Consider the following 23,410-nt stretch of genomic DNA (forward strand, 5'->3'; position numbering starts at 1 on the left):
ACGTACCTTGAACAACAGTGAAAAAAGGCATTCTTCAATAGAGAAAGAGGCGTATGCAATAGTAGAAGCACTGCGTAAATGGAGACATTATTTATCGGGGCGACATTTTACGTTGGTAACTGATCAAAAGTCTGTGTCCTTTATGTTTGATGTCAAACATTTTGGAAAGATTAAGAATGATAAAATAATGAGGTGGAGGATTGAGTTGGCATGTTACCATTTTGATATAGTTTATCGTCCGGGGAAGGATAATGTTGCTGCTGATGCGCTGTCGACGGCTTATTGTTCTGTGATTCATGGAGATACGCTTATTAATCTTCACAATGCCTTATGCCATCCTGGGGTTACGAGGATGATACACTTCGTACGCAGTAAGAATTTGCCATTTTCAGTTGAAGACGTCAAGTGGATGATTTCATCATGTTCTATCTGTGCTCGGTGTAAACCGAATTTCTTTAAGCCAAAACGAGCTCATCTTATAAAGGCTACTTCTCCTTTTGAACGTTTGAGCGTCGATTTTAAGGGGCCTCTTCCTTCAACTACTCAAAACCGATATATATTTACTGTTGTGGATGAGTTTTCAAGGTTCCCTTTTGCTTTTCCTTGCGCAGATGTATCAGCTGCTACAGTTATCAAATGTCTGACTCAACTTTTTGTCATCTTTGGGATGCCTGTGTATATCCATTCGGATCAGGGAAGTTCTTTTATGTCTTCCCAGTTGAAGGAATACCTTCAGGGTCGGGGAATTTCTACTAGTAGAACTACCCCGTATAATCCCCAGGGTAATGGACAGTGCGAACGATACAATGGGGTGATCTGGAAGGCAGTTATGTTGGCTTTGACATCCCGGAACCTGAAGAATACACAGTGGGAAATGGTACTGCCTGATGCCCTGCATTCCATTAGATCATTGCTTTCAATGGCTACTAATGTGACCCCCCATGAAACGCTCTTTAACTATCCGCGGAGATCTACTATGGGATATTCGGTACCTTCATGGCTTACTATGCAGAGACCTGTGCTGCTTCGACGCCATGTTAGATTGTCAAAATATGATCCTTTAGTGGAGGAGGTGGAGCTGTTGGAGGCAAATTCCCACTATGCTCATATTCGATTCCAAGATGGGAAAGAAAGTACCGTTTCAATTAAAGACTTGGCTCCTTGTGGTGGCCAGCCCTCTTCTGAGGATATTAACAATAGTCATGATTCAGATAATGTGGATGCTGTTACAGATAATACGAATATTTCCAATCCGATTGCAGATAATTATACTTCTATTAGTCAGCCCTCGATGGATGTTTATGACCGTCCCAGCTTACCTTCTGATGGGATTTCTAATCCGGAAACCGTAGAAAATCGGGATATGGATAGCCTTCCTGCAGAAGATACTTCTGTGTCTCCTGGTGTGGGAGGGCAAGGAATTTCACCAAGGTTAAGAAGGTCGACACGAACAAGATATCCGGTCGACCGATTGAAAATGGACTTTTAAATTGATAGTAATGTTTTAAAATTGTTGAAATATTATATTATATTGTTTTAGTTGAGAAATACTTAATACTTATGTGCAATGTTACTATTTGTTGTTGTTCACTTAGTATTGTGTCATGTTGAATACTTTTATTCTTGTCTGTGCATAGTTTTAGTTGTAAATAATTAATTATAAATTGTAAAGGTTATTTAGGTTGGAGTATATTTTAAAAGGAGGGGTGAATGTGGTGATTATTCTTTATGTTTAGTAAGAAGTATTGTGATTGGTTGTTTGTTTCCTGCCTTGGGATATATGCTGTAATCTCATTGGTAGTTGATGTCATGTGATTTGTGGTGGCCATCTTAAATTCAGTTCTTTCCAGCTTTGGTTGGGACTGGGTGTGGAAAGATGTGCTACAGGATTTTAAAGTTAATAAAGCCTAGATTAGAAAGGCAAATCTATTCTTTATTTCAATTTATTAACTTTATGTCAGAATGGAGCGAGATCTTCAACCAGAATGATTCAATGCTGACCCTAATTCTGCTGGAGTGGATGATAAATGGAAACACTGGTATTGTACATTTTAAAACTTTTTGGGCGTGTTGGATCAAGAGTCTCTAAATAAGCTGAATATGCTGATCAACTACATTGCTCCAGATGTGTATAAGTATATTTTGGACTGTAAAACTTACGAAGTAGCTATTTCTACATTGGAAAAGATTTTTGTTAAACCAAAGAATGAGGTATTTGCACGTCACCTTCTATCTGCCCATAGGCAGCAGGTGGGAGAATCTTTGGATACTTATTTACAAGCACTTCGGTGCCTTAGTGTTAACTGTAATTATAAGGCCGTGACGGCTGAAGAATATAAGGAAGAATCGGTACGGGATGCTTTTATTAATGGATTACTGTCTAGATCAATTCATCAGCGGTTATTAGAAAATAAGATTTTGGATCTTAAGAGTGCTTTTGAGCAAGCTCCTATTTTGGATGTGGCTCAGAGAAGTTCGGATTCTTATGCTCTTTTTAATCGGCCTGCGACTGTGGTTTTGGCAGTTCCGGATGAAAAGGAATTATGTGGACTTAATAGGAGTGGTTTACTAGATTCTGAAACAGTTTCTACTTCAGCGGCTGTTGCCTCTAGGATTCAGAAGTGTTATTTTTGTGGGAACGTCTGGCACCCTCGTCTGAAGTGTCCTGCTCGGGAGGCTGTGTGTAGTAAATGCGGCAAGAGAGGTCATTACGCACGTGTGTGTAAATCATCAGGTTCAATTACCTCCTCTGTGACTATTCAGCCTTTAGATAGGGCGTTTATTGCATCAATTTCTGCTGCATTTGCTCATGGCCTAAACAAAGCTATAGTTACGGCCCAAGTTAATGGGTTGGAAGTGAAGGCCCTTATAGGTACGGGCAGTACCGAGAGTTTTATAAGTCTTCAGTTTGCGAAGGAGAAGCATTTGAAAATTTCGCCTGTTACGTATCAGGTGTGTATGGCTCAGACGACTCCCACTTCACAAGTAGCTGGTTGTTGCCTTGTGAAATTGATTCTTCTAGGTAATACGTATACTGATATACGCCTATCTGTTTTGCCTAATCTCTGTGCGGATATTTTGATTGGTCATGATGTGCTTCAGTTACACGAGTCTCTCAGTTTTTCATTTGGAGGGACTAAGCCACCTTTATCTATTTGTGGATTAACCTCTTTATCCATTTCTCCATTATCACTTTTTTCCAATTTGATGCCGGATTGTAAGCCAATTGCTACCAAGTCAAGAAGGTATAGCAGTCAGGATAGAGAATTTATTAATTCTGAAGTTCAACATCTCTTATTGGAAGGAATCATTGAACTTAGTCGTTCGCCTTGGCGAGCACAGGTAGTTGTCACGACTAACGAGAGACATAAGAAACGAATGGTGATAGACTATTCACAAACTATTAATAGGTATGCTCAATTAGATGCGTACCCCTTGCCTAAGATTGATGAGCTTATCAACAAAGTATCTCAGTATAAGGTTTTTAGCACTATTGACTTAAAGAGTGCTTATCATCAGATTCCTATTGTTAAGAAGGATCAACCATATACGGCCTTTGAAGCTGGCGGAAAGCTGTATCAGTTTTGCCGAATACCATTTGGTGTTACTAATGGTGTTGCTTGTTTTCAACGGGCAATGGATGCTTTTATAAGTGATAACTCTCTCTCTGACACCTTTTCATACTTAGATGACATCACAGTGTGTGGCAAATCAAGGGTGGAGCATGTTTCTAATTTAAAAAGATTCCTTCAAGCTGCGGAAAAAGTTGGTTTAACTTTTAATAAAGAGAAGTGTATCTTTTCGACCACTGAGGTAAATCTATTGGGGTATATTATCTCGGGAAACAAGATTAAACTAGATCCAGAATGTCTGCGACCATTGATTGATTTACTTTGTCCTACTAATTCTAAGGCTTTGCAACGAGTTGTTGGACTGTTTTCTTATTATTCTAATTGGATTGCAAGTTTTTCACAGAAGATCCGGCCTCTTATTTGGGTTACGACATATCCTCTATCATGGGAGGCCAGGACGTGTTTTGATAATTTTAAAAAGGATATCCTTGGAGCAGTTGTGCATTCTATTGATGAGCAGGTTCCTTTTGTGATTGAGACGGACGCTTCTGATTTTGCAGTTGGGGCTACTCTGAACCAAAATGGAAGACCTGTGGCCTTTTTCTCACGTACCTTGAACAACAGTGAAAAAAGGCATTCTTCAATAGAGAAAGAGGCGTATGCAATAGTAGAAGCACTGCGTAAATGGAGACATTATTTATCGGGGCGACATTTTACGTTGGTAACTGATCAAAAGTCTGTGTCCTTTATGTTTGATGTCAAACATTTTGGAAAGATTAAGAATGATAAAATAATGAGGTGGAGGATTGAGTTGGCATGTTACCATTTTGATATAGTTTATCGTCCGGGGAAGGATAATGTTGCTGCTGATGCGCTGTCGACGGCTTATTGTTCTGTGATTCATGGAGATACGCTTATTAATCTTCACAATGCCTTATGCCATCCTGGGGTTACGAGGATGATACAATTCGTACGCAGTAAGAATTTGCCATTTTCAGTTGAAGACGTCAAGTGGATGATTTCATCATGTTCTATCTGTGCTCGGTGTAAACCGAATTTCTTTAAGCCAAAACGAGCTCATCTTATAAAGGCTACTTCTCCTTTTGAACGTTTGAGCGTCGATTTTAAGGGGCCTCTTCCTTCAACTACTCAAAACCGATATATATTTACTGTTGTGGATGAGTTTTCAAGGTTCCCTTTTGCTTTTCCTTGTGCAGATGTATCAGCTGCTACAGTTATCAAATGTCTGACTCAACTTTTTGTCATCTTTGGGATGCCTGTGTATATCCATTCGGATCAGGGAAGTTCTTTTATGTCTTCCCAGTTGAAGGAATACCTTCAGGGTCGGGGAATTTCTACTAGTAGAACTACCCCGTATAATCCCCAGGGTAATGGACAGTGCGAACGATACAATGGGGTGATCTGGAAGGCAGTTATGTTGGCTTTGACATCCCGGAACCTGAAGAATACACAGTGGGAAATGAAACTGCCTGATGCCCTGCATTCCATTAGATCATTGCTTTCAACGGCTACTAATGTGACGCCCCATGAAACGCTCTTAAACTATCCGCGGAGATCTACTATGGGATATTCGGTACCTTCATGGCTTACTATGCAGAGACCTGTGCTGCTTCGACGCCATGTTAGATTGTCAAAATATGATCCTTTAGTGGAGGAGGTGGAGCTGTTGGAGGCAAATTCCCACTATGCTCATATTCGATTCCAAGATGGGAAAGAAAGTACCGTTTCAATTAAAGACTTGGCTCCTTGTGGTGGCCAGCCCTCTTCTGAGGATATTAACAATAGTCATGATTCAGATAATGTGGATGCTGTTACAGATAATATGAATATTTCCAATCCGATTGCAGATAATTATACTTCTATTAGTCAGCCCTCGATGGATGTTTATGACCGTCCCAGCTTACCTTCTGATGGGATTTCTAATCCGGAAACCGTAGAAAATCGGGATATGGATAGCCTTCCTGCAGAAGATACTTCTGTGTCTCCTGGTGTGGGAGGGCAAGGAATTTCACCAAGGTTAAGAAGGTCGACACGAACAAGATATCCGGTTGACCGATTGAAAATGGACTTTTAAATTGATAGTAATGTTTTAAAATTGTTGAAATATTATATTATATTGTTTTAGTTGAGAAATACTTAATACTTATGTGCAATGTTACTATTTGTTGTTGTTCACTTAGTATTGTGTCATGTTGAATACTTTTATTCTTGTCTGTGCATAGTTTTAGTTGTAAATAATTAATTATAAATTGTAAAGGTTATTTAGGTTGGAGTATATTTTAAAAGGAGGGGTGAATGCGGTGATTATTCTTTATGTTTAGTAAGAAGTATTGTGATTGGTTGTTTGTTTCCTGCCTTGGGATATATGCTGTAATCTCATTGGTAGTTGATGTCATGTGATTTGTGGTGGCCATCTTAAATTCAGTTCTTTCCAGCTTTGGTTGGGACTGGGTGTGGAAAGATGTGCTACAGGATTTTAAAGTTAATAAAGCCTAGATTAGAAAGGCAAATCTATTCTTTATTTCAATTTATTAACTTTATGTCAGAATGGAGCGAGATCTTCAACCAGAATGATTCAATGCTGACCCTAATTCTGCTGGAGTGGATGATAAATGGAAACACTGGTATTGTACATTTTAAAACTTTTTGGGCGTGTTGGATCAAGAGTCTCTAAATAAGCTGAATATGCTGATCAACTACATTGCTCCAGATGTGTATAAGTATATTTTGGACTGTAAAACTTACGAAGTAGCTATTTCTACATTGGAAAAGATTTTTGTTAAACCAAAGAATGAGGTATTTGCACGTCACCTTCTATCTGCCCATAGGCAGCAGGTGGGAGAATCTTTGGATACTTATTTACAAGCACTTCGGTGCCTTCGTGTTAACTGTAATTATAAGGCCGTGACGGCTGAAGAATATAAGGAAGAATCGGTACGGGATGCTTTTATTAATGGATTACTGTCTAGATCAATTCATCAGCGGTTATTAGAAAATAAGATTTTGGATCTTAAGAGTGCTTTTGAGCAAGCTTCTATTTTGGATGTGGCTCAGAGAAGTTCGGATTCTTATGCTCTTTTTAATCGGCCTGCGACTGTGGTTTTGGCAGTTCCGGATGAAAAGGAATTATGTGGACTTAATAGGAGTGGTTTACTAGATTCTGAAACAGTTTCTACTTCAGCGGCTGTTGCCTCTAGGATTCAGAAGTGTTATTTTTGTGGGAACGTCTGGCACCCTCGTCTGAAGTGTCCTGCTCGGGAGGCTGTGTGTAGTAAATGCGGCAAGAGAGGTCATTACGCACGTGTGTGTAAATCATCAGGTTCAATTACCTCCTCTGTGACTATTCAGCCTTTAGATAGGGCGTTTATTGCATCAATTTCTGCTGCATTTGCTCATGGCCTAAACAAAGCTATAGTTACGGCCCAAGTTAATGGGTTGGAAGTGAAGGCCCTTATAGGTACGGGCAGTACCGAGAGTTTTATAAGTCTTCAGTTTGCGAAGGAGAAGCATTTGAAAATTTCGCCTGTTACGTATCAGGTGTGTATGGCTCAGACGACTCCCACTTCACAAGTAGCTGGTTGTTGCCTTGTGAAATTGATTCTTCTAGGTAATACGTATACTGATATACGCCTATCTGTTTTGCCTAATCTCTGTGCGGATATTTTGATTGGTCATGATGTGCTTCAGTTACACGAGTCTCTCAGTTTTTCATTTGGAGGGACTAAGCCACCTTTATCTATTTGTGGATTAACCTCTTTATCCATTTCTCCATTATCACTTTTTTCCAATTTGATGCCGGATTGTAAGCCAATTGCTACCAAGTCAAGAAGGTATAGCAGTCAGGATAGAGAATTTATTAATTCTGAAGTTCAACATCTCTTATTGGAAGGAATCATTGAACTTAGTCGTTCGCCTTGGCGAGCACAGGTAGTTGTCACGACTAACGAGAGACATAAGAAACGAATGGTGATAGACTATTCACAAACTATTAATAGGTATGCTCAATTAGATGCGTACCCCTTGCCTAAGATTGATGAGCTTATCAACAAAGTATCTCAGTATAAGGTTTTTAGCACTATTGACTTAAAGAGTGCTTATCATCAGATTCCTATTGTTAAGAAGGATCAACCATATACGGCCTTTGAAGCTGGCGGAAAGCTGTATCAGTTTTGCCGAATACCATTTGGTGTTACTAATGGTGTTGCTTGTTTTCAACGGGCAATGGATGCTTTTATAAGTGATAACTCTCTCTCTGACACCTTTTCATACTTAGATGACATCACAGTGTGTGGCAAATCAAGGGTGGAGCATGTTTCTAATTTAAAAAGATTCCTTCAAGCTGCGGAAAAAGTTGGTTTATCTTTTAATAAAGAGAAGTGTATCTTTTCGACCACTGAGGTAAATCTATTGGGGTATATTATCTCGGGAAACAAGATTAAACTAGATCCAGAATGTCTGCGACCATTGATTGATTTACTTTGTCCTACTAATTCTAAGGCTTTGCAACGAGTTGTTGGACTGTTTTCTTATTATTCTAATTGGATTGCAAGTTTTTCACAGAAGATCCGGCCTCTTATTTGGGTTACGACATATCCTCTATCATGGGAGGCCAGGACGTGTTTTGATAATTTTAAAAAGGATATCCTTGGAGCAGTTGTGCATTCTATTGATGAGCAGGTTCCTTTTGTGATTGAGACGGACGCTTCTGATTTTGCAGTTGGGGCTACTCTGAACCAAAATGGAAGACCTGTGGCCTTTTTCTCACGTACCTTGAACAACAGTGAAAAAAGGCATTCTTCAATAGAGAAAGAGGCGTATGCAATAGTAGAAGCACTGCGTAAATGGAGACATTATTTATCGGGGCGACATTTTACGTTGGTAACTGATCAAAAGTCTGTGTCCTTTATGTTTGATGTCAAACATTTTGGAAAGATTAAGAATGATAAAATAATGAGGTGGAGGATTGAGTTGGCATGTTACCATTTTGATATAGTTTATCGTCCGGGGAAGGATAATGTTGCTGCTGATGCGCTGTCGACGGCTTATTGTTCTGTGATTCATGGAGATACGCTTATTAATCTTCACAATGCCTTATGCCATCCTGGGGTTACGAGGATGATACACTTCGTACGCAGTAAGAATTTGCCATTTTCAGTTGAAGACGTCAAGTGGATGATTTCATCATGTTCTATCTGTGCTCGGTGTAAACCGAATTTCTTTAAGCCAAAACGAGCTCATCTTATAAAGGCTACTTCTCCTTTTGAACGTTTGAGCGTCGATTTTAAGGGGCCTCTTCCTTCAACTACTCAAAACCGATATATATTTACTGTTGTGGATGAGTTTTCAAGGTTCCCTTTTGCTTTTCCTTGCGCAGATGTATCAGCTGCTACAGTTATCAAATGTCTGACTCAACTTTTTGTCATCTTTGGGATGCCTGTGTATATCCATTCGGATCAGGGAAGTTCTTTTATGTCTTCCCAGTTGAAGGAATACCTTCAGGGTCAGGGAATTTCTACTAGTAGAACTACCCCGTATAATCCCCAGGGTAATGGACAGTGCGAACGATACAATGGGGTGATCTGGAAGGCAGTTATGTTGGCTTTGACATCCCGGAACCTGAAGAATACACAGTGGGAAATGAAACTGCCTGATGCCCTGCATTCCATTAGATCATTGCTTTCAACGGCTACTAATGTGACGCCCCATGAAACGCTCTTTAACTATCCGCGGAGATCTACTATGGGATATTCGGTACCTTCATGGCTTACTATGCAGAGACCTGTGCTGCTTCGACGCCATGTTAGATTGTCAAAATATGATCCTTTAGTGGAGGAGGTGGAGCTGTTGGAGGCAAATTCCCACTATGCTCATATTCGATTCCAAGATGGGAAAGAAAGTACCGTTTCAATTAAAGACTTGGCTCCTTGTGGTGGCCAGCCCTCTTCTGAGGATATTAACAATAGTCATGATTCAGATAATGTGGATGCTGTTACAGATAATATGAATATTTCCAATCCGATTGCAGATAATTATACTTCTATTAGTCAGCCCTCGATGGATGTTTATGACCGTCCCAGCTTACCTTCTGATGGGATTTCTAATCCGGAAACCGTAGAAAATCGGGATATGGATAGCCTTCCTGCAGAAGATACTTCTGTGTCTCCTGGTGTGGGAGGGCAAGGAATTTCACCAAGGTTAAGAAGGTCGACACGAACAAGATATCCGGTTGACCGATTGAAAATGGACTTTTAAATTGATAGTAATGTTTTAAAATTGTTGAAATATTATATTATATTGTTTTAGTTGAGAAATACTTAATACTTATGTGCAATGTTACTATTTGTTGTTGTTCACTTAGTATTGTGTCATGTTGAATACTTTTATTCTTGTCTGTGCATAGTTTTAGTTGTAAATAATTAATTATAAATTGTAAAGGTTATTTAGGTTGGAGTATATTTTAAAAGGAGGGGTGAATGTGGTGATTATTCTTTATGTTTAGTAAGAAGTATTGTGATTGGTTGTTTGTTTCCTGCCTTGGGATATATGCTGTAATCTCATTGGTAGTTGATGTCATGTGATTTGTGGTGGCCATCTTAAATTCAGTTCTTTCCAGCTTTGGTTGGGACTGGGTGTGGAAAGATGTGCTACAGGATTTTAAAGTTAATAAAGCCTAGATTAGAAAGGCAAATCTATTCTTTATTTCAATTTATTAACTTTATGTCAGAATGGAGCGAGATCTTCAACCAGAATGATTCAATGCTGACCCTAATTCTGCTGGAGTGGATGATAAATGGAAACACTGGTATTGTACATTTTAAAACTTTTTGGGCGTGTTGGATCAAGAGTCTCTAAATAAGCTGAATATGCTGATCAACTACATTGCTCCAGATGTGTATAAGTATATTTTGGACTGTAAAACTTACGAAGTAGCTATTTCTACATTGGAAAAGATTTTTGTTAAACCAAAGAATGAGGTATTTGCACGTCACCTTCTATCTGCCCATAGGCAGCAGGTGGGAGAATCTTTGGATACTTATTTACAAGCACTTCGGTGCCTTAGTGTTAACTGTAATTATAAGGCCGTGACGGCTGAAGAATATAAGGAAGAATCGGTACGGGATGCTTTTATTAATGGATTACTGTCTAGATCAATTCATCAGCGGTTATTAGAAAATAAGATTTTGGATCTTAAGAGTGCTTTTGAGCAAGCTTCTATTTTGGATGTGGCTCAGAGAAGTTCGGATTCTTATGCTCTTTTTAATCGGCCTGCGACTGTGGTTTTGGCAGTTCCGGATGAAAAGGAATTATGTGGACTTAATAGGAGTGGTTTACTAGATTCTGAAACAGTTTCTACTTCAGCGGCTGTTGCCTCTAGGATTCAGAAGTGTTATTTTTGTGGGAACGTCTGGCACCCTCGTCTGAAGTGTCCTGCTCGGGAGGCTGTGTGTAGTAAATGCGGCAAGAGAGGTCATTACGCACGTGTGTGTAAATCATCAGGTTCAATTACCTCCTCTGTGACTATTCAGCCTTTAGATAGGGCGTTTATTGCATCAATTTCTGCTGCATTTGCTCATGGCCTAAACAAAGCTATAGTTACGGCCCAAGTTAATGGGTTGGAAGTGAAGGCCCTTATAGGTACGGGCAGTACCGAGAGTTTTATAAGTCTTCAGTTTGCGAAGGAGAAGCATTTGAAAATTTCGCCTGTTACGTATCAGGTGTGTATGGCTCAGACGACTCCCACTTCACAAGTAGCTGGTTGTTGCCTTGTGAAATTGATTCTTCTAGGTAATACGTATACTGATATACGCCTATCTGTTTTGCCTAATCTCTGTGCGGATATTTTGATTGGTCATGATGTGCTTCAGTTACACGAGTCTCTCAGTTTTTCATTTGGAGGGACTAAGCCACCTTTATCTATTTGTGGATTAACCTCTTTATCCATTTCTCCATTATCACTTTTTTCCAATTTGATGCCGGATTGTAAGCCAATTGCTACCAAGTCAAGAAGGTATAGCAGTCAGGATAGAGAATTTATTAATTCTGAAGTTCAACATCTCTTATTGGAAGGAATCATTGAACTTAGTCGTTCGCCTTGGCGAGCACAGGTAGTTGTCACGACTAACGAGAGACATAAGAAACGAATGGTGATAGACTATTCACAAACTATTAATAGGTATGCTCAATTAGATGCGTACCCCTTGCCTAAGATTGATGAGCTTATCAACAAAGTATCTCAGTATAAGGTTTTTAGCACTATTGACTTAAAGAGTGCTTATCATCAGATTCCTATTGTTAAGAAGGATCAACCATATACGGCCTTTGAAGCTGGCGGAAAGCTGTATCAGTTTTGCCGAATACCATTTGGTGTTACTAATGGTGTTGCTTGTTTTCAACGGGCAATGGATGCTTTTATAAGTGATAACTCTCTCTCTGACACCTTTTCATACTTAGATGACATCACAGTGTGTGGCAAATCAAGGGTGGAGCATGTTTCTAATTTAAAAAGATTCCTTCAAGCTGCGGAAAAAGTTGGTTTATCTTTTAATAAAGAGAAGTGTATCTTTTCGACCACTGAGGTAAATCTATTGGGGTATATTATCTCGGGAAACAAGATTAAACTAGATCCAGAATGTCTGCGACCATTGATTGATTTACTTTGTCCTACTAATTCTAAGGCTTTGCAACGAGTTGTTGGACTGTTTTCTTATTATTCTAATTGGATTGCAAGTTTTTCACAGAAGATCCGGCCTCTTATTTGGGTTACGACATATCCTCTATCATGGGAGGCCAGGACGTGTTTTGATAATTTTAAAAAGGATATCCTTGGAGCAGTTGTGCATTCTATTGATGAGCAGGTTCCTTTTGTGATTGAGACGGACGCTTCTGATTTTGCAGTTGGGGCTACTCTGAACCAAAATGGAAGACCTGTGGCCTTTTTCTCACGTACCTTGAACAACAGTGAAAAAAGGCATTCTTCAATAGAGAAAGAGGCGTATGCAATAGTAGAAGCACTGCGTAAATGGAGACATTATTTATCGGGGCGACATTTTACGTTGGTAACTGATCAAAAGTCTGTGTCCTTTATGTTTGATGTCAAACATTTTGGAAAGATTAAGAATGATAAAATAATGAGGTGGAGGATTGAGTTGGCATGTTACCATTTTGATATAGTTTATCGTCCGGGGAAGGATAATGTTGCTGCTGATGCGCTGTCGACGGCTTATTGTTCTGTGATTCATGGAGATACGCTTATTAATCTTCACAATGCCTTATGCCATCCTGGGGTTACGAGGATGATACACTTCGTACGCAGTAAGAATTTGCCATTTTCAGTTGAAGACGTCAAGTGGATGATTTCATCATGTTCTATCTGTGCTCGGTGTAAACCGAATTTCTTTAAGCCAAAACGAGCTCATCTTATAAAGGCTACTTCTCCTTTTGAACGTTTGAGCGTCGATTTTAAGGGGCCTCTTCCTTCAACTACTCAAAACCGATATATATTTACTGTTGTGGATGAGTTTTCAAGGTTCCCTTTTGCTTTTCCTTGCGCAGATGTATCAGCTGCTACAGTTATCAAATGTCTGACTCAACTTTTTGTCATCTTTGGGATGCCTGTGTATATCCATTCGGATCAGGGAAGTTCTTTTATGTCTTCCCAGTTGAAGGAATACCTTCAGGGTCGGGGAATTTCTACTAGTAGAACTACCCCGTATAATCCCCAGGGTAATGGACAGTGCGAACGATACAATGGGGTGATCTGGAAGGCAGTTATGTTGGCTTTGACATCCCGGAACCTGAAGAATACACAGTGGGAAATGAAACTGCCTGATGCCCTGCATTCCATTAGATCATTGCTTTCAACGGCTACTAATGTGACGCCCCATGAAACGCTCTTTAACTATCCGCGGAGATCTACTATGGGATATTCGGTACCTTCATGGCTTACTATGCAGAGACCTGTGCTGCTTCGACGCCATGTTAGATTGTCAAAATATGATCCTTTAGTGGAGGAGGTGGAGCTGTTGGAGGCAAATTCCCACTATGCTCATATTCGATTCCAAGATGGGAAAGAAAGTACCGTTTCAATTAAAGACTTGGCTCCTTGTGGTGGCCAGCCCTCTTCTGAGGATATTAACAATAGTCATGATTCAGATAATGTGGATGCTGTTACAGATAATATGAATATTTCCAATCCGATTGCAGATAATTATACTTCTATTAGTCAGCCCTCGATGGATGTTTATGACCGTCCCAGCTTACCTTCTGATGGGATTTCTAATCCGGAAACCGTAGAAAATCGGGATATGGATAGCCTTCCTGCAGAAGATACTTCTGTGTCTCCTGGTGTGGGAGGGCAAGGAATTTCACCAAGGTTAAGAAGGTCGACACGAACAAGATATCCGGTTGACCGATTGAAAATGGACTTTTAAATTGATAGTAATGTTTTAAAATTGTTGAAATATTATATTATATTGTTTTAGTTGAGAAATACTTAATACTTATGTGCAATGTTACTATTTGTTGTTGTTCACTTAGTATTGTGTCATGTTGAATACTTTTATTCTTGTCTGTGCATAGTTTTAGTTGTAAATAATTAATTATAAATTGTAAAGGTTATTTAGGTTGGAGTATATTTTAAAAGGAGGGGTGAATGTGGTGATTATTCTTTATGTTTAGTAAGAAGTATTGTGATTGGTTGTTTGTTTCCTGCCTTGGGATATATGCTGTAATCTCATTGGTAGTTGATGTCATGTGATTTGTGGTGGCCATCTTAAATTCAGTTCTTTCCAGCTTTGGTTGGGACTGGGTGTGGAAAGATGTGCTACAGGATTTTAAAGTTAATAAAGCCTAGATTAGAAAGGCAAATCTATTCTTTATTTCAATTTATTAACTTTATGTCAGAATGGAGCGAGATCTTCAACCAGAATGATTCAATGCTGACCCTAATTCTGCTGGAGTGGATGATAAATGGAAACACTGGTATTGTACATTTTAAAACTTTTTGGGCGTGTTGGATCAAGAGTCTCTAAATAAGCTGAATATGCTGATCAACTACATTGCTCCAGATGTGTATAAGTATATTTTGGACTGTAAAACTTACGAAGTAGCTATTTCTACATTGGAAAAGATTTTTGTTAAACCAAAGAATGAGGTATTTGCACGTCACCTTCTATCTGCCCATAGGCAGCAGGTGGGAGAATCTTTGGATACTTATTTACAAGCACTTCGGTGCCTTAGTGTTAACTGTAATTATAAGGCCGTGACGGCTGAAGAATATAAGGAAGAATCGGTACGGGATGCTTTTATTAATGGATTACTGTCTAGATCAATTCATCAGCGGTTATTAGAAAATAAGATTTTGGATCTTAAGAGTGCTTTTGAGCAAGCTTCTATTTTGGATGTGGCTCAGAGAAGTTCGGATTCTTATGCTCTTTTTAATCGGCCTGCGACTGTGGTTTTGGCAGTTCCGGATGAAAAGGAATTATGTGGACTTAATAGGAGTGGTTTACTAGATTCTGAAACAGTTTCTACTTCAGCGGCTGTTGCCTCTAGGATTCAGAAGTGTTATTTTTGTGGGAACGTCTGGCACCCTCGTCTGAAGTGTCCTGCTCGGGAGGCTGTGTGTAGTAAATGCGGCAAGAGAGGTCATTACGCACGTGTGTGTAAATCATCAGGTTCAATTACCTCCTCTGTGACTATTCAGCCTTTAGATAGGGCGTTTATTGCATCAATTTCTGCTGCATTTGCTCATGGCCTAAACAAAGCTATAGTTACGGCCCAAGTTAATGGGTTGGAAGTGAAGGCCCTTATAGGTACGGGCAGTACCGAGAGTTTTATAAGTCTTCAGTTTGCGAAGGAGAAGCATTTGAAAATTTCGCCTGTTACGTATCAGGTGTGTATGGCTCAGACGACTCCCACTTCACAAGTAGCTGGTTGTTGCCTTGTGAAATTGATTCTTCTAGGTAATACGTATACTGATATACGCCTATCTGTTTTGCCTAATCTCTGTGCGGATATTTTGATTGGTCATGATGTGCTTCAGTTACACGAGTCTCTCAGTTTTTCATTTGGAGGGACTAAGCCACCTTTATCTATTTGTGGATTAACCTCTTTATCCATTTCTCCATTATCACTTTTTTCCAATTTGATGCCGGATTGTAAGCCAATTGCTACCAAGTCAAGAAGGTATAGCAGTCAGGATAGAGAATTTATTAATTCTGAAGTTCAACATCTCTTATTGGAAGGAATCATTGAACTTAGTCGTTCGCCTTGGCGAGCACAGGTAGTTGTCACGACTAACGAGAGACATAAGAAACGAATGGTGATAGACTATTCACAAACTATTAATAGGTATGCTCAATTAGATGCGTACCCCTTGCCTAAGATTGATGAGCTTATCAACAAAGTATCTCAGTATAAGGTTTTTAGCACTATTGACTTAAAGAGTGCTTATCATCAGATTCCTATTGTTAAGAAGGATCAACCATATACGGCCTTTGAAGCTGGCGGAAAGCTGTATCAGTTTTGCCGAATACCATTTGGTGTTACTAATGGTGTTGCTTGTTTTCAACGGGCAATGGATGCTTTTATAAGTGATAACTCTCTCTCTGACACCTTTTCATACTTAGATGACATCACAGTGTGTGGCAAATCAAGGGTGGAGCATGTTTCTAATTTAAAAAGATTCCTTCAAGCTGCGGAAAAAGTTGGTTTATCTTTTAATAAAGAGAAGTGTATCTTTTCGACCACTGAGGTAAATCTATTGGGGTATATTATCTCGGGAAACAAGATTAAACTAGATCCAGAATGTCTGCGACCATTGATTGATTTACTTTGTCCTACTAATTCTAAGGCTTTGCAACGAGTTGTTGGACTGTTTTCTTATTAATCTAATTGGATTGCAAGTTTTTCACAGAAGATCCGGCCTCTTATTTGGGTTACGACATATCCTCTATCATGGGAGGCCAGGACGTGTTTTGATAATTTTAAAAAGGATATCCTTGGAGCAGTTGTGCATTCTATTGATGAGCAGGTTCCTTTTGTGATTGAGACGGACGCTTCTGATTTTGCAGTTGGGGCTACTCTGAACCAAAATGGAAGACCTGTGGCCTTTTTCTCACGTACCTTGAACAACAGTGAAAAAAGGCATTCTTCAATAGAGAAAGAGGCGTATGCAATAGTAGAAGCACTGCGTAAATGGAGACATTATTTATCGGGGCGACATTTTACGTTGGTAACTGATCAAAAGTCTGTGTCCTTTATGTTTGATGTCAAACATTTTGGAAAGATTAAGAATGATAAAATAATGAGGTGGAGGATTGAGTTGGCATGTTACCATTTTGATATAGTTTATCGTCCGGGGAAGGATAATGTTGCTGCTGATGCGCTGTCGACGGCTTATTGTTCTGTGATTCATGGAGATACGCTTATTAATCTTCACAATGCCTTATGCCATCCTGGGGTTACGAGGATGATACACTTCGTACGCAGTAAGAATTTGCCATTTTCAGTTGAAGACGTCAAGTGGATGATTTCATCATGTTCTATCTGTGCTCGGTGTAAACCGAATTTCTTTAAGCCAAAACGAGCTCATCTTATAAAGGCTACTTCTCCTTTTGAACGTTTGAGCGTCGATTTTAAGGGGCCTCTTCCTTCAACTACTCAAAACCGATATATATTTACTGTTGTGGATGAGTTTTCAAGGTTCCCTTTTGCTTTTCCTTGCGCAGATGTATCAGCTGCTACAGTTATCAAATGTCTGACTCAACTTTTTGTCATCTTTGGGATGCCTGTGTATATCCATTCGGATCAGGGAAGTTCTTTTATGTCTTCCCAGTTGAAGGAATACCTTCAGGGTCGGGGAATTTCTACTAGTAGAACTACCCCGTATAATCCCCAGGGTAATGGACAGTGCGAACGATACAATGGGGTGATCTGGAAGGCAGTTATGTTGGCTTTGACATCCCGGAACCTGAAGAATACACAGTGGGAAATGGTACTGCCTGATGCCCTGCATTCCATTAGATCATTGCTTTCAACGGCTACTAATGTGACCCCCCATGAAACGCTCTTTAACTATCCGCGGAGATCTACTATGGGATATTCGGTACCTTCATGGCTTACTATGCAGAGACCTGTGCTGCTTCGACGCCATGTTAGATTGTCAAAATATGATCCTTTAGTGGAGGAGGTGGAGCTGTTGGAGGCAAATTCCCACTATGCTCATATTCGATTCCAAGATGGGAAAGAAAGTACCGTTTCAATTAAAGACTTGGCTCCTTGTGGTGGCCAGCCCTCTTCTGAGGATATTAACAATAGTCATGATTCAGATAATGTGGATGCTGTTACAGATAATACGAATATTTCCAATCCGATTGCAGATAATTATACTTCTATTAGTCAGCCCTCGATGGATGTTTATGACTGTCCCAGCTTACCTTCTGATGGGATTTCTAATCCGGAAACCGTAGAAAATCGGGATATGGATAGCCTTCCTGCAGAAGATACTTCTGTGTCTCCTGGTGTGGGAGGGCAAGGAATTTCACCAAGGTTAAGAAGGTCGACACGAACAAGATATCCGGTCGACCGATTGAAAATGGACTTTTAAATTGATAGTAATGTTTTAAAATTGTTGAAATATTATATTATATTGTTTTAGTTGAGAAATACTTAATACTTATGTGCAATGTTACTATTTGTTGTTGTTCACTTAGTATTGTGTCATGTTGAATACTTTTATTCTTGTCTGTGCATAGTTTTAGTTGTAAATAATTAATTATAAATTGTAAAGGTTATTTAGGTTGGAGTATATTTTAAAAGGAGGGGTGAATGTGGTGATTATTCTTTATGTTTAGTAAGAAGTATTGTGATTGGTTGTTTGTTTCCTGCCTTGGGATATATGCTGTAATCTCATTGGTAGTTGATGTCATGTGATTTGTGGTGGCCATCTTAAATTCAGTTCTTTCCAGCTTTGGTTGGGACTGGGTGTGGAAAGATGTGCTACAGGATTTTAAAGTTAATAAAGCCTAGATTAGAAAGGCAAATCTATTCTTTATTTCAATTTATTAACTTTATGTCAGAATGGAGCGAGATCTTCAACCAGAATGATTCAATGCTGACCCTAATTCTGCTGGAGTGGATGATAAATGGAAACACTGGTATTGTACATTTTAAAACTTTTTGGGCGTGTTGGATCAAGAGTCTCTAAATAAGCTGAATATGCTGATCAACTACATTGCTCCAGATGTGTATAAGTATATTTTGGACTGTAAAACTTACGAAGTAGCTATTTCTACATTGGAAAAGATTTTTGTTAAACCAAAGAATGAGGTATTTGCACGTCACCTTCTATCTGCCCATAGGCAGCAGGTGGGAGAATCTTTGGATACTTATTTACAAGCACTTCGGTGCCTTAGTGTTAACTGTAATTATAAGGCCGTGACGGCTGAAGAATATAAGGAAGAATCGGTACGGGATGCTTTTATTAATGGATTACTGTCTAGATCAATTCATCAGCGGTTATTAGAAAATAAGATTTTGGATCTTAAGAGTGCTTTTGAGCAAGCTCCTATTTTGGATGTGGCTCAGAGAAGTTCGGATTCTTATGCTCTTTTTAATCGGCCTGCGACTGTGGTTTTGGCAGTTCCGGATGAAAAGGAATTATGTGGACTTAATAGGAGTGGTTTACTAGATTCTGAAACAGTTTCTACTTCAGCGGCTGTTGCCTCTAGGATTCAGAAGTGTTATTTTTGTGGGAACGTCTGGCACCCTCGTCTGAAGTGTCCTGCTCGGGAGGCTGTGTGTAGTAAATGCGGCAAGAGAGGTCATTACGCACATGTGTGTAAATCATCAGGTTCAATTACCTCCTCTGTGACTATTCAGCCTTTAGATAGGGCGTTTATTGCATCAATTTCTGCTGCATTTGCTCATGGCCTAAACAAAGCTATAGTTACGGCCCAAGTTAATGGGTTGGAAGTGAAGGCCCTTATAGGTACGGGCAGTACCGAGAGTTTTATAAGTCTTCAGTTTGCGAAGGAGAAGCATTTGAAAATTTCGCCTGTTACGTATCAGGTGTGTATGGCTCAGACGACTCCCACTTCACAAGTAGCTGGTTGTTGCCTTGTGAAATTGATTCTTCTAGGTAATACGTATACTGATATACGCCTATCTGTTTTGCCTAATCTCTGTGCGGATATTTTGATTGGTCATGATGTGCTTCAGTTACACGAGTCTCTCAGTTTTTCATTTGGAGGGACTAAGCCACCTTTATCTATTTGTGGATTAACCTCTTTATCCATTTCTCCATTATCACTTTTTTCCAATTTGATGCCGGATTGTAAGCCAATTGCTACCAAGTCAAGAAGGTATAGCAGTCAGGATAGAGAATTTATTAATTCTGAAGTTCAACATCTCTTATTGGAAGGAATCATTGAACTTAGTCGTTCGCCTTGGCGAGCACAGGTAGTTGTCACGACTAACGAGAGACATAAGAAACGAATGGTGATAGACTATTCACAAACTATTAATAGGTATGCTCAATTAGATGCGTACCCCTTGCCTAAGATTGATGAGCTTATCAACAAAGTATCTCAGTATAAGGTTTTTAGCACTATTGACTTAAAGAGTGCTTATCATCAGATTCCTATTGTTAAGAAGGATCAACCATATACGGCCTTTGAAGCTGGCGGAAAGCTGTATCAGTTTTGCCGAATACCATTTGGTGTTACTAATGGTGTTGCTTGTTTTCAACGGGCAATGGATGCTTTTATAAGTGATAACTCTCTCTCTGACACCTTTTCATACTTAGATGACATCACAGTGTGTGGCAAATCAAGGGTGGAGCATGTTTCTAATTTAAAAAGATTCCTTCAAGCTGCGGAAAAAGTTGGTTTAACTTTTAATAAAGAGAAGTGTATCTTTTCGACCACTGAGGTAAATCTATTGGGGTATATTATCTCGGGAAACAAGATTAAACTAGATCCAGAATGTCTGCGACCATTGATTGATTTACTTTGTCCTACTAATTCTAAGGCTTTGCAACGAGTTGTTGGACTGTTTTCTTATTATTCTAATTGGATTGCAAATTTTTCACAGAAGATCCGGCCTCTTATTTGGGTTACGACATATCCTCTATCATGGGAGGCCAGGACGTGTTTTGATAATTTTAAAAAGGATATCCTTGGAGCAGTTGTGCATTCTATTGATGAGCAGGTTCCTTTTGTGATTGAGACGGACGCTTCTGATTTTGCAGTTGGGGCTACTCTGAACCAAAATGGAAGACCTGTGGCCTTTTTCTCACGTACCTTGAACAACAGTGAAAAAAGGCATTCTTCAATAGAGAAAGAGGCGTATGCAATAGTAGAAGCACTGCGTAAATGGAGACATTATTTATCGGGGCGACATTTTACGTTGGTAACTGATCAAAAGTCTGTGTCCTTTATGTTTGATGTCAAACATTTTGGAAAGATTAAGAATGATAAAATAATGAGGTGGAGGATTGAGTTGGCATGTTACCATTTTGATATAGTTTATCGTCCGGGGAAGGATAATGTTGCTGCTGATGCGCTGTCGACGGCTTATTGTTCTGTGATTCACGGAGATACGCTTATTAATCTTCACAATGCCTTATGCCATCCTGGGGTTACGAGGATGATACACTTCGTACGCAGTAAGAATTTGCCATTTTCAGTTGAAGACGTCAAGTGGATGATTTCATCATGTTCTATCTGTACTCGGTGTAAACCGAATTTCTTTAAGCCAAAACGAGCTCATCTTATAAAGGCTACTTCTCCTTTTGAACGTTTGAGCGTCGATTTTAAGGGGCCTCTTCCTTCAACTACTCAAAACCGATATATATTTACTGTTGTGGATGAGTTTTCAAGGTTCCCTTTTGCTTTTCCTTGCGCAGATGTATCAGCTGCTACAGTTATCAAATGTCTGACTCAACTTTTTGTCATCTTTGGGATGCCTGTGTATATCCATTCGGATCAGGGAAGTTCTTTTATGTCTTCCCAGTTGAAGGAATACCTTCAGGGTCGGCGAATTTCTACTAGTAGAACTACCCCGTATAATCCCCAGGGTAATGGACAGTGCGAACGATACAATGGGGTGATCTGGAAGGCAGTTATGTTGGCTTTGACATCCCGGAACCTGAAGAATACACAGTGGGAAATGGTACTGCCTGATGCCCTGCATTCCATTAGATCATTGCTTTCAACGGCTACTAATGTGACCCCCCATGAAACGCTCTTTAACTATCCGCGGAGATCTACTATGGGATATTCAGTACCATCATGGCTTACTATGCAGGGACTTGTGCTGCTTCGACGCCATGTTAGATTGTCAAAATATGATCCTTTAGTGGAGGAGGTGGAGCTGTTGGAGGCAAATTCCCACTATGCTCATATTCGATTCCAAGATGGGAAAGAAAGTACCGTTTCAATTAAAGACTTGGCTCCTTGTGGTGGCCAGCCCTCTTCTGAGGATATTAACAATAGTCATGATTCAGATAATGTGGATGCTGTTACAGATAATACGAATATTTCCAATCCGATTGCAGATAATTATACTTCTATTAGTCAGCCCTCGATGGATGTTCATGACCGTCCCAGCTTACCTTCTGATGGGATTTCTAATCCGGAAACCGTAGAAAATCGGGATATGGATAGCCTTCCTGCAGAAGATACTTCTGTGTCTCCTGGTGTGGGAGGGCAAGGAATTTCACCAAGGTTAAGAAGGTCGACACGAACAAGATATCCGGTCGACCGATTGAAAATGGACTTTTAAATTGATAGTAATGTTTTAAAATTGTTGAAATATTATATTATATTGTTTTAGTTGAGAAATACTTAATACTTATGTGCAATGTTACTATTTGTTGTTGTTCACTTAGTATTGTGTCATGTTGAATACTTTTATTCTTGTCTGTGCATAGTTTTAGTTGTAAATAATTAATTATAAATTGTAAAGGTTATTTAGGTTGGAGTATATTTTAAAAGGAGGGGTGAATGTGGTGATTATTCTTTATGTTTAGTAAGAAGTATTGTGATTGGTTGTTTGTTTCCTGCCTTGGGATATATGCTGTAATCTCATTGGTAGTTGATGTCATGTGATTTGTGGTGGCCATCTTAAATTCAGTTCTTTCCAGCTTTGGTTGGGACTGGGTGTGGAAAGATGTGCTACAGGATTTTAAAGTTAATAAAGCCTAGATTAGAAAGGCAAATCTATTCTTTATTTCAATTTATTAACTTTATGTCAGAATGGAGCGAGATCTTCAACCAGAACGATTCAATGCTGACCCTAATTCTGCTGGAGTGGATGATAAATGGAAACACTGGTATTGTACATTTTAAAACTTTTTGGGCATGTTGGATCAAGAGTCTCTAAATAAGCTGAATATGCTGATCAACTACATTGCTCCAGATGTGTATAAGTATATTTTGGACTGTAAAACTTACGAAGTGGCTATTTCTACATTGGAAAAGATTTTTGTTAAACCAAAGAATGAGGTATTTGCACGTCACCTTCTATCTGCCCGTAGGCAGCAGGTGGGAGAATCTTTGGATACTTATTTACAAGCACTTCGGTGCCTTAGTGTTAACTGTAATTATAAGGCCGTGACGGCTGAAGAATATAAGGAAGAATCGGTACGGGATGCTTTTATTAATGGATTACTGTCTAGATCAATTCATCAGCGGTTGTTAGAAAATAAGACTTTGGATCTTAAGAGTGCTTTTGAGCAAGCTTCTACATTGGATGTGGCTCAGAGAAGTTCGGATTCTTATGCTCTTTTTAATCGGCCTGCGACTGTGGTTTTG

The sequence above is a fragment of the Somniosus microcephalus genome, chromosome 11 (genome assembly GCF_052327205.1).
Source record: "Somniosus microcephalus isolate GS21.2 chromosome 11, FLI_Smic_1.0, whole genome shotgun sequence".
NCBI classification, from domain to species: Eukaryota; Metazoa; Chordata; class Chondrichthyes; order Squaliformes; family Somniosidae; genus Somniosus; species Somniosus microcephalus.